Source organism: Crinia signifera, chromosome 2, assembly GCF_055691185.1.
Source record: "Crinia signifera chromosome 2, ASM5569118v1, whole genome shotgun sequence".
NCBI classification, from domain to species: Eukaryota; Metazoa; Chordata; class Amphibia; order Anura; family Myobatrachidae; genus Crinia; species Crinia signifera.
Genome location: NC_139218.1, coordinates 105,478,245 through 105,492,281, shown reverse-complemented (window position 1 = coordinate 105,492,281; position 14,037 = coordinate 105,478,245).

The window sequence follows — 14,037 nt, the reverse complement described above, 5'->3', positions numbered from 1 at the left end:
TTCACTCGGGAAATATGGGCGTAATATGGGCGTCATTCGGAACTACACAGGGGGTAGTTTCAAAGTGGGCTAAACTAGGCGTAAACATGGGCGTACACGAGGGAGTGCACTAATTCTGGTAGGCGTGCATTCGGACAGAACACCGACTGCAAACGAACCAAAAGGCAGAAAATATGCGGTCTCCATAAGCATTGCTTTGCGGACACCACTCGGTCATGCGCTAGGCATTCGGATCGCCCAATTAGTACGGCCGCACCTGAACCAATGTCAGCTGAACACAATACAATCCACTCCTCTACTCATTACTCATTAATTACACTCTTTTCATTGCTTCAATTGGAACCATTGCAGCTTAAATGGACCATTGCAAAACACATAAATATATGCTGAAAGCACGGCTGCATTTTTTACACACATTTACACTGCAAGCAATGGACAGAACTTGCTATCACTAATATAAATATACATGTCACTTTTACATTCAGCAATAACAGCACACACTTGGGGATCAAATGAAAAATGTATTACAGTTAGGCAAGACATAACATTTTAAGAGCATGTTATTTGGCACATGCCAAAAAATAAAGGTACCATAACAGGAATTTTCAAAACAAACAAAAATGTACACAAATGTATTCTTTTCATACATAGCCACAGCAGAATCATTAGGAACACATCAGGTGGCTTCACAAGAAAAGTATAGCACCAACACTTCAAGTACAGCAGACAGTAATGGTAGCAGAAAGAGGGCAACAGGGGAACCAAACAAAACATTCGAAATGAGGGTAAATGTGGGTACCCTGTGCACGGGATTGGGTTGCACACATGAAGCTGAGACACACAGCAAAATGAACGATTTGGGAAGACATAAGGGTGGAGATTAATGCGGCGAATCTGGCCAAGCATCTGCACCCACCTGTCCAAATCCTGTGTGGCCGTTGGCTGCTGCTGCTGCACATGGCTGGCACGTGTGGCAGGTGGCACTGACTCCTCCGCCTCCTCAAGAGTATCACTACCGCACGTTGGAGATGATGCTGAAAGAGAAACTTACAATTACAACACATTCCTATAAAATTAGTACAAACTACTTATGCCGTGCAAACAAATGACCTTCTAAGTCAGTAGCAAAAACTTCCACTGGGGCCTCACTATCCATGTTGCTCACCCCCCGGACCTCCTCAATAGCAATGCATGGCAGAGCCAACTCCTCCAGGGGGGTGAGCTTCAGGCGGCCTGGCATGGGGCCAGCCCCAGAGGTGTGGCTGTGGGTCCAACATGCGGTCATTTTCTTCTTGAGGTTGGTTTTGAAGTCATGCCACCTGCAACCAAAGTTTAAATATTATTACATGTTACCCCTGACGTTTGATGTAGCATGCATTGAAATCTGCTACAGATTTCAACGTGTGCTTCATTCAACATAACTTACATTATGTTAAACTATAAAACCAACACTTTGAAGAAACATTCACACTCACCCGACAATAAATATAGAATAAGTGACATGGCAATCATGTCTGTTGCTCCTAGCAACGTGACCGGCCATTTACCAAATCCATCTAACATCTAATAAAAACATTACTGGTCTTGTTCTGCTCAAATGTAACACACTTGAACTTGCCTCTTTTTAACGTGCTCCGCCTCACGAACTTGTGGAGCTACCGCATTAATCTCCACAGTTATGTCCTCCCAAATCTTCCATCTCCTGTGTCAACTCTATCCAATCCCGTGCACGGGGTACCAGTATGGCAAGCTCCTGCGCTTCAAATGCCATGTTCCTGCTGCTTGGTTCCTCTGTTGCCCTCTTTCGGCCACGCCCACGGCCACGGCCATGGCTACCAGTCGCTGTACTTGAAGTGCTGGCCAGGCTACTCTCTTGTGAAGCCACCTGCTGTGTTCCCAATGATTCTGCTGAGGCAGAAGATGGCCCAGCTGCAGATTGGGCAGCTGTAGATTGGGCAGCTGTAGATTGGGCAGCTGTAGTTGGCCCAGCTGCCTGCTCACCTCCCAATGGCTGGTCTCTGGTGAGGGGCACATAGGAGGTGCTGGAGTCCAGGCGAGCTAGGAGGCGCTGATGCTCCTGTTCTCCCTCTGATTGTGAACCAGACATGTTTGCAGCAGCATTTTGGTTTTCTAGCACCCCTTTATATACCCATTTCTGTCATTGGCGTACATAAGCCACACCCTGCGTTCTGTGCGGCAGCGTGCCGCCGTACGGCTGCGAACACCGTGGTGTTTGTGCGGCGCAAACGCCACGCCCATACCAGCGGCAATTATAGTGTACAAAACCTGGCGTACATTCCAAGTCTGAATTTGTTGTAATTTTCTGAATTTTTCAACAATGACCACCTACAACTTTTGAAATACATAAATGCTATCTGTGAATGATCATTTGTACTGTGCTATTGTTTTGTATGTACAACAAATGTAACTAACCCATTCCATTTTTCTATCCAGTCCACAACTCATGCAATAGTAATCACTGATGACATCCACATCACATGTGATAGGCCTATAAATAGTGGCTTGATGCTAGGTTCATTTGTATCCAGATCTCTATTGTGGGCCGGTGTAAGGTAAGGTTTCCCATGTTCATTGTAGAGATGATATACATTTACAATGTTAGGGTATTCATTTATGCACAAGTTTTTAACATATCACACTCTATTTTTTCCCCAAAGCGTTGTTTGCATTAATGATTCATGTTACCTGGCCACCATTTAACACACAGGTGTTCAACCTGTGGCCCTCCATATAGTGGTGAACTATATGTCCCAGCAAGAGGTGACATTTGTGCCATGCTGTTAGAGTTAACAATGTGGTTCTTCATGTTACAACATGCACTTTCACAACATCTGAAGGCGCACACTTTGATGCGGTAGTGGCAGTACTTGCTGGAATATCCCAGCCTGCTTTCAGCAGAATCCTGAGGCGTGTGATGGCAGCCATGTTTAGGCGCAAGGGGCACTCCATGGCCATGTCTTTTGCACAAGAGACCCTTCACAGAAGCCAGCAGGCATTCCATCAAATTGCTGGCTTCCCTAATGTGATAGGAGCTGTGGATGGCACCCATGTACCATTTGTGCCTCCATCACGAAGTGAGAAGATCTATAGGAACCGAAAAATGTTCCACTCACTCAACGTGATGGTGGTATGTTTCCCATCCATGGAAATTCTCGCCTTCAACTCGAAGTTTCCCGGAAGTGCCCATGACTTTCATGTTATCCGACAAACCGGGATTTGGCATAGACTTCAAGAGCTTGAAGGCCGCGATGCGTGGGTTCTGGGTGACTCCGGTTACCCATGTACGCCCTGGCTGCTTACGTCGTAAGCTCCCCAACACCGGGCCCACAGGAGGCATTCAATAGGGTGCATGAGAGAGAAGCTCATTGAGAGAGAAGCTTGCAGACTAAAGTGAAGCTTGAATATTTAAGTGACTTGTGAGTTGGAAACAAAAGCAGGTGAGTTAGAATACAGAAAAAGGTGAGTTTGAACACAAAAGCCAAAACACATATTATTATTGTTATTACCATACATCTGGTACAATGTTTGGCCTGGTGCAGTGCAGTGGATGTAATGCATATGTTTTGAGGGAGACATTCTGGAGACTCGGCTGCTGTCCAATCTGCAAACAATTTTCTTTGCTGCAGGAGGAGATAGCTAAACTGCATGCTGAGCTACGTAGGATGTCTGTGTCCTTGCAACCACCACTGCCTCAGAGAGCCCCCAGAAGACATTCTGCCTGGACTGCTGTGGGCTCTGAAAGGCAGAGACTGACAGAGGGCATCAGACACATTCCCCAAGTGGTCACACTGCAAAACTCATATGCTACTGTTGCAGGGTTGGAATGTATGACCAACATAGGCAATAAAGAACAGGAAGATATGAGGACTTCTACCTCTTCTAACTGTAGGACCAGGAAAATTTCACCTCCAAAAAGGACTGCAATTCTTTTGGGAGATTCCATAATTAGAGGAGTTAATCTGGGAACTGCTACTAAAGTAGAGAAACAAGTAAGGTGCTTACCTGGAGCCACAGCTCCAAGAGATAAAGAACGCATGCTAAGAATTGTAAAGGCAGCAAGAAAAGATGGGGAGGTGGATGTCATCGTCCACCTTGGCACAAATGACCTGGTTAATGCTGAAGTCATGGCCGTAAAAGATCAATTTAGAAAGTTAGGAACTGCTCTAAAACAGGTGGCAACCACTGTAACTTTTTCAGAAGTATTGCCAGTACACCAAGGGGAAGATAGAACTCTGAGAATTAGAAACTTCAATGTTTGGCTAAGGAATTGGTGCAACGAGGAGAGATTTGGATATTTAGTTCAAAGTCAAGCTACCTGGCAAGACAGAGCCTTATATAAAAGTGATGGCCTGCACCCATCTTCAAGGGGAACGAGAATATTAAGTGAGAAGTTTGGAAGCTTCATAAGCAACTATTTAAACTAGCAGAGGGGGGCAGTGAACCAAATAAGAATGAAGAAATCTGCTCCCCCAACCTAGAGGTATAGGGGGAAATTTACTAAACGAAATTTGTAAAAAAATAGGTGTATTTGTATCCAGAAATACACCTTTTTTTGACATTTACTATCCCGAAAATACGGCAATTCGTAGTCGTATTGATGTGCTATCAATACGACTACGAATTGCCGTATTTTCGGGATAGTAAATGTCAAAAATAAGCGTATTTCTGGATACAAATACACCTATTTTTTACACATTTCCTTTAGTAAATTTCCACCATTGTCTCTGCAGGCAAATGGAACAGAAAGCCTATCCACTGCAACAGAAGATAATGCCGATCAAAACCGAATAGATATAGGCAGAAAGATGAACATAGCTAGCAGCAGGAGAAGCACAAACACAACTTTAAGAGCTATGTGTGCAAATGCTAGGAGCTTAGGAAATAAAATCCCAGAACTAATTGCAATAGTGACAAGGGATGAACTGGATATTGTGGCTATTACAGAGACATGGTGCAATGAAAATCATGACTGGGACATAGCTATACCAGGATATACTTTATTTAGGAAGGACAGAATGGGAAAAATTGGAGGAGGGGTTGCAATATATGTGAAAAAATATATAAAGACTACCTTAATACAAAGTATTGAAGAAAAAACGGAGGCCCTTTGGGTGACCATAGAAACAGGGGAGAAGGCGATTCTTCGTATAGGGGTGATCTACAGACCACCAGGTCAGGAAGAGGAACTAGACAAGAGCCTATTGCAGGACATCAATAAAATGGCATTAAAAGGAGAGGTGATAATCATGGGAGACTTTAATCTACCTGATGTAAACTGGGAGCTGCCTGTTGCAAGTTCCACCAGAAGTAGGGACATGCTGAATTCCTTGCAAGGAGCATCCCTCCAGCAATTGGTGAGGGAGCCCACTCGTAAGGACGCAATATTAGACTTAATACTTACAAATGGTGACAGAATATCTGACATAAATGTGGGTGAAAATCTGGGATCCAGTGACCATCAAGCAGTATGGTTCAAAATAAAGACAGAGACTGACTCATCGCACACAAAAACAAAGGTGTTAGATTTTAGGAAGGCTGATTTTGTAGAGATGGGGAACTCTGTAAGGGATTTTTTGGCAGAGTGGAAGAACTTGGAAGGAGTGCAGGATAAGTGGGAAAAATTAAAAAGTGCAATTCTAAAAGCAACAGAACTTTGTGTCAAAAGAGTTAGGAAAAACACAAGAAAAAGAAAGCCATTGTGGTTTGCAAAAGAAGTAGCAAGTATTGTGAAAGCAAAAAAGTTGGCCTTTAAGAAATTTAAGCAGACGCAGAAGAATGAGGACAAAGAGGTGTATCTTGTTAGACAGAAGGAGGCTAAGAAGGAATCAGATGTGCAAAAGCACAGGCTGAAGAGAAAATGGCCCAGTCAGTGGGTAAAGGGGGGAAATCTTTTTTAGGTATATAAGTGAAAGGAGAAAAACAAAAAGTGGAATAATTAGACTGAAGACAGAGAGTGGAAGTTTTCTTGAGGGGGACAATGTAATAGCAGATAATATTAATAATTATTTCTGCTCAGTATTCACTACTGAAAGAGAGGGGAAGGGGCCACAGTTAAGTTGCAAGTATAGTCAGAAAACTGAGGGAGAGACAAGTACATTTACAGAGGAGAAAGTCCTCACAGAACTCTCAAAACTGAAAGTGGATAAATCAATGGGGCCAGATGGGATACATCCAAGGATACTAAAAGAGCTTAAAGGGGAGCTGGTAAAACCAATAACAGAATTATTCAACCAGTCACTAGCTACTGGAGTAATCCCAGAGGACTGGAAAACAGCGAATGTAGTCCCACTGCACAAAAGTAGAAGCAAGGAAGAGGTAAGCAACTATCGACCAGTGAGCCTTACATCAGTAGTAGGGAAATTGATGGTGTTAATGGCGATTAAATATGACCAGAGAGACAATAAGTGAAAAGCGCAGGTTACGTAATAAGTCCGCAACCAACGTACCCTTTATACCTAACTACGTGCGAACAAAACGTAGCGCAGCGTAGCGTACCTTTTATTGTATTATGTACACCAAGAACCAATACCTTAATCAGAGATTCCTTCGCAGTACTTTGTCTCTAATCTGCGAATATACCTTACAGGACAGTGTCCGTAATATACCTTATCGCTATTATGCGAATAAACAGACACGACCACTGTATAGAAATAAGGAGATAAGAACTCCGTAAAAAGGTTGTATTTAAGTCCCTAATGGACAAAAGGGGGTTACAGAAATAAGAATAAACAGGTATAACAAGTGATACAATATACTAACAATGAATACTAAACAGGCTCTGCTAGGGGGAAAGAATACAGATACAAGACACAATCAGCCAACAATACAATAAGAATAAATACCGTTAATGCAACCGTTACCGTATCATCAAATATGCGAAGCGCAGTCCGGTCAGAGCTCGCTATCGTTCAGGAATGAACTATAGCCCGGTTGAAGGTCAGGGAAAAGAAAGAAGTGCCGAAGTGACCGAGGCAGCCCTGGGTCACTTATCTTATAGGGTCAGAAGGGGGAGGTCAAAGGCCATTCCTATTGGTCAGAGATCGTATGTAAGGTCCACTGTGATTGGGGGGTAAGATGATACACCTGGTTTGACTAGGTGCAAGGGAGTGAACTTTAAGAGTCCTTTGTTTGATGGTTTCGGCGTCAGCAGTGATAAGAACCAGTTTCATCTAGATTCCTTTGTTACATACTTTCAACAGAAACTGTCTCTGGAATATGGATTATGTCCATAACCATCGGGCCGTGTATATTGCGAAATATTCGCAATGACCGGAATACTGCGCATAATGAACGGAACGGAACGGTACTAAACATGATACAGACAGATGCGTGCAGGGCTAACTAAGCTATGTGTGGCGTTCTAAACCTTTAACTATATTTCATTTAGTGTAAGTATGTTATTATGAATTTATGTGTGATAGTATGGCTACTCTTCTGGTCCACTTTGTCACACATACTCGGGTATGGAAACTTTATTTGCGCAACTCTGCGAACCAAAATGGCGGCCATACTATCCTAAAATGGCGTGTGTGTAACTAGACTTCCACAGTCCACCCTTTAACAGTAAATATAAAACTGTTACAATACAAAACATTTTACACGACAATACAGAAATTCATAATCCTAACAAAGAAATTGGGATCTATGAAATAAACATATAAGGGGAGTAAACCATCTGCTCTTGGCCGATCCAGGATCACGGATAAACGATGGGCCGCATTTATCGAACAATCTACTCAGGGTCACGAAGGATAATGTACAGTTTTGGGATAAAAATAAAAACAGGGGTGGTTACAACATATACAAGTTTTTCAGATATGGCATCCTTTGGTAGGTATTGTTTGTGACAACAGACCCTTGAACTCTTTGTTGTCTCTCTTTTTGGTATGCTTTTAAGTATGATGGTATTATCACTATCAAACATCCGGTCCTGGGTAATGTGTCAAGTTTATAGATTCTACCTTGACCTAAACTGGGACGGGTAACACACTCTCAGAACTCTGTATCGTCCGTCCAATGCCTGGCAGCAGTGCGGCGGCGGTAACGGATAGTGGGGGGGGGAGACAAGAATAGGACCCACAACAATAGAGAAAACTGAGAAAGGAAAAATTTTGTTAGTGATCCTTCCAACCTGTTACCAGTGGGGTGTGTCACAGTCCCTTTTGTAGCTTGTACAGGTTGCTTGACCTTAGCTGCTCTCCAGTCCTCCCGAAATGGTGCCTCTTAGCGATTTCTTTCTTTCGCCCTCGAGTGTAAGGACCTTTTGGTTTTCTGTTCCTTTGGCAGTAGGACGAACGTACCCGAATCTCTCTCTCTGCGACTTTGTTATTGAGGTAGTGCTGGTCAACAAGATCTGGGGTGGTCCTTTCCAAAGGTCTATCAAGCAACCTGTATATGGCAAAGCAGGGGAAACAACAACAACATCTCCTGGTTCATGGTTATGACAGTTCACAACAGGTGTCAACAAAGTCCTTTTGCTGCAGTTTTCCAGGTGTGGATACATCACTTGCATTTGTGGTCTAGGATCTCCTTGTGGGATTACCATAACCTGTGGCTGCCCGCCAAGCAATGTTTCGATGGGGACCAATGAGGTGGAGTTCTGAGAGTGATTCTACTACTACAAAAAGAGATTATTGGGTGTACCATCAGTCCCTGAAGGTTCACACATGACTTAAACCTTTCATATATATATTTGCATACTCAAGGGTGCTTCTGGGCTGCCATATCTATACACACAAACGTCAACATATATATATATATATATATATATATATATATATAAATAAATAAATAAATAACTAGAATGCTTCTAGAGTGGACTGTACAAAGCCAATTTTGTATTACCTGCAGAGGATCCTGCTGGAGGAGGGATGTGGAGATGGCTCTGTGGGAACAGCCGTTGCAGTTTCTTTCCCCCAGACAAGTAAGGCATGATCCTGTCGTCTTACCTGTCTGTGGGCACACTAGTAATTTCGGACTAATTTTTCCACATACCTTCCCTGTCAAGACAAGTCAGGCCATGGGCTATCTCTGTCCTGACAGTTTGGCATGTTCTCAGAGTCACTGGTTTTCCTTGTCCATCTTTCTATTCCTGTCCACATCCCTTCGGCTTCCAGACTGCTTCTCCTGCAGGGGACACAAATCTTGTATTTCTATGTGAATATACTGACATTTACAGGGGGAACACAAACATTATCCGCAGAGCGCATGGCTCACCCAGCTGCCTTGCCAGCATGTTCATTATCAAGTGACACTGAATCCTCATCGAAGATGTGGGCTTTACACTTGATAACAGCCACTCTGTCCGGCAGTTGTGTGACTGTCAGAAATCTTTTAAACTTACAACGCTTGCGCCACTGGAGTGCCAGTTACTGAAACAAAACATCTGAGGCGCCATAGGGCCTAAGATCTTCTGTATTACCCCAACAAACGTACTTGGAGTCGGCATGAATATTGGCTGTTTTTTCTCTCAGCCCGCAGTACTACTAATGAGACTGCTGTTGCTGAGTGAGACGTCCAATGGGTTCAGCCTCTACTATGCCTTTTCCATCTATTACGGTATAGCCAGTGTACAATTTTCCCTTCTCTGTGTTGTGGAAAGAAAAATGATTTTCCTCTTCCAATGGGTTGTTACCACCCTTTGGGGGCATGCTGCAAAGGTCTGATTCAAACATGTCATGCAATCATATTCGTCTCGGCTCCCCCTAAACTCCACCATTCCAGCAACCTCAGCACCACTCCACCCTTTGTGCCTTGGAGGGCACACCTGGTAGGAGTGTTGCTGGGATTACAATATTACCCGTTTTACTGGTAACATCAATGCAACTTCCCATTTAGTGGACTTGGCTGATGAATATTTTTCACATGTTTAGGCAGAATTTTAGGAATGTCCAGACTATATGAGGAGCATAAACAGTTAAAACACACCCCAACACCACATTCTCAGTTTTGTTTACCGGTAGTGCTATGGCAACTACACTGTGTAGACACGTAGGAAGTGCTCAAATAATAGGGTTTAATTGTACACTGCAGTACGACATTGGTCAGGCTGGCATCACCAGGTTTCTTACGTCACTATATCTGTCGCCCCCTCAGCAGGTCTAATATTCTAAGTCACATGATCTCTTGTGTCAGTTTTACCCATGGCAAAAAGCTGTAATCAGGCCTGTTTCTTCTTCTTTACTATCCACATTTGTCTGTGAAGACATGGGTTTTGCGATTGTACCTATTTATATGTAAATGCGTTTTACAACCCTTTTTATTCTTTGTAGAAGGGGAATGCTTTGTACATTACTTGGACTGCTTTTCACAAGATGGTGGCTGTGGTTGCCCTGGGTAACATTAGGAGCAATGCTTAAAGTTACTGGGACTTTGTTCAAGATTTACTGAAAAATATCTATGGCCCTTATTCTGATCGGTGCGGATATTCCCGCATTCTTACGGAGCGGTCCGCACGCCACGGTGTTCTGCCGCGTGCGGCCATCGTCCGTAGAAACGCCCACGGGTCCTCCGCATTCGGACGGACTCACTCTTTAAGAACAGGGCGTGTTTACGGACGACATACAAACCATGCGTGTGCGGGAGAAACACTCCGATTCTGCACGGTATTACAGAGTATTACAGATTATGCTCGGGAATACCGCATCCGAACGGGAGCCAAGCGGTGCTACCGCCCGTAAGCGGAGTATTTACGCCAAACAACCCACTATTATGTATCTTCTGCAATACATCACATGACCCACTTATTCAATTACCTATCCTCATAAAAAACTTCTTATTTGGAATTGGAATCAATTAGATGCCAATATATCCTTACAAGCATGCCTAACACATGCATTGCACACATTAACCCTTACAGCAATTGAAGTGCAATGGTTTCAATTAAAGCACTGACAAGCGTCCTATTAGTGAGTAATGAGTAAAGGAGTCGATTCTATTGGGTTCAGGTGTTAATGCTTGTAGTCATTAGGCGTACGTTCGCCTACCGCATGAACGAGTGGTGTCCGCAAAGCAATAGTACACTTGTGGACACCGCACATTTCTTCCCTTTTTGATCGCGTGCATTCGGAGTGGTATCCGAATGTACGCCCCCCAACATAAGTGTACTCCCCCGTGTCCGCCCATGTTTCCGCCCCGTTTTGCCCACTTTGAAACTACGCCCATGTGTCATTCCGCATGACGCCCATAATACGCCCATATTTCCCGACTGATTGCGGGGAACAGTTTGGGACGGGATTTGGCCGAACTGGTACGGAGTCAAGGCCTGGCACATGCGCGTTGCGTTCTCCACGCATGCGCAGACGCCGTAAAGACGCCATCCGAAAGTATGCGGTAAAGTACGCGTCAATCAGAATAAGGGCCTATATTGTGACTACTCGCTTTATGGGGTACCGCATATTCACAATTGTATTTCTCTGCTGGGAGTGCGACAGATTCTTCGAACTATTTTTCTATGATTTGTGGGTTTCTGGAACAGAAGAGTAGGGGAAGGAAAAAAATTGGAAAAAGAGAGAAAGAAAAACTCAAAAACTAGAAAATATTTATGACAGTAATGTGTACATTTATTTTCAACTGGAAATTTTTCTTTTACCTTTTTTTTTTTTTTATGACACCAGGATTTAGCACTATGGGGGAATTGGCTCTCAACTATTTGGTTCTTACCCTGTTCAACTCCTGTTCTGATTTGTAAGCCCTCCCTTTCTTTCTGTTTCCCAGTGTGGTTGTGACTATGGGCTGTGTCTAGGGGTATTTAGTTAAAAGTTCTCTTTTGGGAACCTTGTTATTTCACTGGGTATTTTTCCAGCTCAACCTCAGATTTCAAATGGTGAAGCTGAACTTTGGGGCGCTATACTTTCTGTTTTTAACAGGGTTTCTATTGAAGCTGTGGTTGCCATTGATCCTGTGTCCTTCCCATCTTTAGTTCAAAGGGAACTCAGGATTTGTGCTGTAGTTTTTAGCTACCTTAGATGGATTTGACTCTATAACAGTGGAATACAACATTAGCCTCTGAGGACTGTCCAGCATATCTTGCACTTCTTGTGTAAGATTTCTAGGAGTGTCCAGAAATACCCCATCAGGGGTGCAGTAGATGACACATCCCATTTTACATAGTAAATCTCTACCCAGGAGGTTAGTCGGGGCCGCTGCAGCCAACAGAAAAGATTGTTTGGTATGCAGAGGCCCGCTTGTAACATCTGCTGGTTTCGTCAGTGGGTAATGCTGTATTTTTCCTGTTACCCCAATTGCTGCTACTAATTGCTTGGCACAACCTAGACCAGGAGGGAATGTTGTTAACGGGTTTGATGCAAAAAAAAACTTTATATTTAAACTATTCCACTTACCCATATCTGAGGCTCCTCCCTCAGATATTGTCTTATGTTACCTGGATGTGGGGTGTATGTGTGTCCTACTCCCTGTTTGCATATATGTGTCATGCTTAGGGCGGCGTTGGCTACTAGGTGGGGCTATGGCTATGTGTTGAGACCTACCTGTCTTCTTCCATTGTGTCTCCCAGTTACTTACATATGTGTTATGTTTCCTATGGTTACTTACCCTGCAATGTCTGGCTATGTGTCCTTTGTTTCCACATTTGAAACATACCATTTGGTTTTGTCTTTCTGTCATAAATCGTTTGTCCAGATCAACAGCAGTTTTCTTTAAAGTGTGTATTGACATCTGTCTGCAGTTGGGGTGAATGGTTTCTGTGTTGGTTCTCAGATTTTCCCTAAGACCTTGTATCAGCACAGAGACAATCCCTCCCTTAAGATGTATGTTGTCCCTGGGGCTGGGGATACCAGAGTGTTTTGGCAACGCCTGTAAAGCACGGTTGAAATATCCGCTGGTGGACTCACCATCTTTCTGTGTGATGGTGAACCCTAGGGTATTTTCAACTGTCGCTGGGAAATATACACCCAATTGTATATTTATTAGGCGTATATTTTTCTGGTTGCCCTGTTCAGTTAAAATCTTATCGCCCTCCACACCACTGTCTCGAATGAACTTCTGGACATCTATGTGTGAAGGGAGGCAAGCTCTCAACATGTATCGCCAATCCTTATTGATGGGCTCATCTGAATTTCCTCGCTCCCTTACAAATTTCTGACACTTTGCCAGATCTTTGCTGGGATCAGGGAAATTTTTGATGATTGAATGACGTTCCAATCGTGTCCATGTATTGTGCATGTCACTATCCTTTACAGGCATTACCTCATCCCCGTCTCCCCGTCCACAAGGAGGTTCCACTGTGTGCAGAGGGTGGATCTGTATCCCCCCTGCACCATTGGACAACATCCCAGGAGCAACTATCTCTGTGTTGTGTTGTGTGTACTTACCTGTGTCTCCAATCGTGTTCCTGGCATCAGCCATCTCCTCGACCAGAATGGCAGCAGCAGCTTGGGCTGTCTCAGCCTCTCTCTCCTTTCTGCTAGCTTCGCAAGGGATGGCTGATGTCAGGAATCTCCCTTGTGGATCTGTATCTTGCTTATAGGGGGTAAAAACAGCGTACAAGTTAGCAATGGATACATTATTACTCATGTCTTTCTTATGAGTCATTAACCCCTTCGGCACATATGGGGGTGGGGGAGCTGATTCTATTGTGGCAGCGGTTGCATTTTTATTGTGGCTGATTGCATCTGGTATTGTCAGACCTCTGATTCCCCATTGTTCCTGTCCTTCCTTCTGCCACAATTTAAGAATATCTATGTGCTTCACTCTCTTTTTACGATTGGAGAGTAGACATATTTCATCTTTTACTGCCGATAAGATTTCTGGATCGAAGCTACCAACACTGGGAAATTCTAACTTGCTGCCTTGTGTAATTTTTCTCCATTTATTTTGGTAAACAACTGCGAGTTCACCGTGCTTCCTGCACATAATAAAAGCCGCCGATCCTTTTGGCCGGCTTGCTTCCTCCCTAACATGCACGTTATCACAGCGTGACCCGTTATTACCCATAATTACAGGAATAAACGTTCACAGCTTAATAGATACCGGTGGGTTATTACTTGTCTGAGAGCT